Raw genomic sequence first — 2,469 nt, forward strand, 5'->3', positions numbered from 1 at the left:
GATTACAGATGTGAGCCACTGTACCCAGCTGAGGAGATATTTTATTTATTTATTCTTGAGATGGAGTCTTACTCTGTTGCCCAGGCAGTGGCACAATCTTGGCTCAATGCAACCTCCGATTCCCAAGTTCAAGCAATTCTCTTGCCTCAGCCACCTGAATGCATGCATTTGTGTATGTGTGTGTGTGTGTATATATATATATACATATATATGCACAGAGATAGGGTTTCTCTATGTTGGCCAAGCTGGTCTTGAACTCCTGACCTCAAGTGACCAACCTGCCTCGGCCTCCCAAAGTGCTGGGGTTAAAGGTGTGAGCCACCACGCCCAGCCCCAAGGAGATATTTTAAAGGATGAGAGTGTACTACATATATATAAAATTTTATATCACTAAATATATAAAATGATACATTGTAAAACCTAGGAAATTCATATCAATATAAACCAAATTGTAAAAAGTGAATAATCTTAGAAAGTAGTGAAACGAGGCCAGGAATGGTGGCTCACGCCTGTAATCCCAGCACTTTGGGGGCTGAGGTGGGTGGATCACTTGAGCCCAGGAGTTCAAGACCAGCCTGGGCAACATGGCAAAACCCCATCTTTACCAAAAATACATCAAATTAGCTGGGCATAGTGGCACACACCTGTAGTCCCAGCTACTCTGGAGGCTGAAGTGGAATAATCACCTGAGCCCAGGAAATCAAGGCTGAAGTTAATTGTGATCATGCCACTAGTATGGGTGATGGAGAGAGATCTTTCTCAAAAAAAAAAAAAAAAAAAAAAAAAGAGAGAGAGAGAGAGAGAAAGAAACTAGTGAAGTGATAGTAAAGATCTATGCCCCATACAAGGCACCTTCCCAGATACTTTTCCAAGTTAGTTTTGCCAAATCTTCAAGGAAGAGATGATTTGCACCATGGGTAAACTATCGGCTTATGAGGTGAAAAAACAGATGATACCCAAACTATACAAGGACCAACTAAGGAGGAAAAAAGCACATTCCACTTATGTGCCTAGATGCAAAAAGGCCAAGAAAATTTCAGTAATGGAAATCTAGCATCTTATTAAAAGAATACGGCCGGGCGCGGTAGCTCAAGCCTGTAATCCCAGCACTTTGGGAGGCCGAGATGGGCAGATCACAAGGTCAGGAGTTCGAGACCATCCTGGCTAACAAGGTGAAACCCCGTCTCTACTAAAAAATACAAAAAACTAGCTGGGCGAGGTGGTGGGCACCTGTAGTCCCAGCTACTCAGGAGGCTGAGGCAGGAGAATGGCATAAACCTGGGAAGCAGAGCTTACAGTGAGCTGCGATCTGGCCACTGCACTCCAGCCTGGGCAACAGAGCGAGACTCAGTCTCAAAAAAAAAGAAAAGAAAAAAAGAAAAAGAATACAATGTTATGACTCAGACAGATTTATGGAATGCAAGGATAGTTTGACTTTATAGATTGGTGCTTTTGGAGGACAAGCTGAGAGTATCTAGTAAATTAAGGATGCACCTAACTTTTTCAGTCAACAATTCCATTCCCAGATATACATCTTACAGAGACTCTTGCAGATACATCCAAGGGGACATGTACAGATATGTCGAGAGTGCCATTATTTGTCATTAAAATATTGGAACCAAACTAAATATCCATCAGGAGAATGTATAAAGAATTATGAGGCTGGGCATGGTGGCTCACGCCTGTAATCCCAGCACTTTGGGAGGCCAAGGCGGGCGGATCACAAGGTCAGGAGATCGAGAACATCCTGGCTAACACGATGAAACCCCATCTCTATTAAAAATATGAAAAATTAGCCAGGCGTGGTGGCAGGCACCTGTAGTCCCAGCTACTCGGGAGGCTGAGGTGGGAGAATGGCGTGAACCCGGGAGACGGAGCTTGCAGTGAGCCAAGATCATGCCACTGCACTCCAACCTAGGTGACAGAGCAAGACTCTGTCTCAAAAAAAAGAATTATGAAAGTCCAGGCACAGTGGCTCATGCCTGTAATCCCAGTGCTTTCAGCGGCTAAGGCTGGAGGATTACTTGAGCCCAGAAGTTTGAGAGTAGCCTGGGCAAATAGTGCGACCTCATCACTACAAAAAAATTTGTTTAAATTAGTCAAATATGGTGGTATGTGCCTGTAATCTCAGCTACTCAGGAGGCTGAGGTAGGATCTCTTGAGCCCAGGAGGCAGATGTTACAGTGAGCCAAGATTGTGCCACTGTGCTCTAGCCTGGGCAACAGAGTGAGACCCTGTCTCAAGAAAAAAAAAAAAAAATGGCCAGGCATGGTGGCTCATGCCATAATCCCAGTACTTTGGGAGTCCTAGGTGGGCGGATCACCTGAGGTCAGGAGTTCTAGACCAGCATGGCCAACATGGTGAAACCTCGTTTCTACCAAAAATACAAAAAATTAGCTGGGCATGGTGGTGGATACCTGTAAAGCCAGCTACTCAGAAAGCTGAGGCAGGAGAATTGCTCAAACCTGG

The sequence above is a fragment of the Piliocolobus tephrosceles genome, chromosome 21 (assembly GCF_002776525.5).
Source record: "Piliocolobus tephrosceles isolate RC106 chromosome 21, ASM277652v3, whole genome shotgun sequence".
Lineage (NCBI taxonomy): Eukaryota > Metazoa > Chordata > Mammalia > Primates > Cercopithecidae > Piliocolobus > Piliocolobus tephrosceles.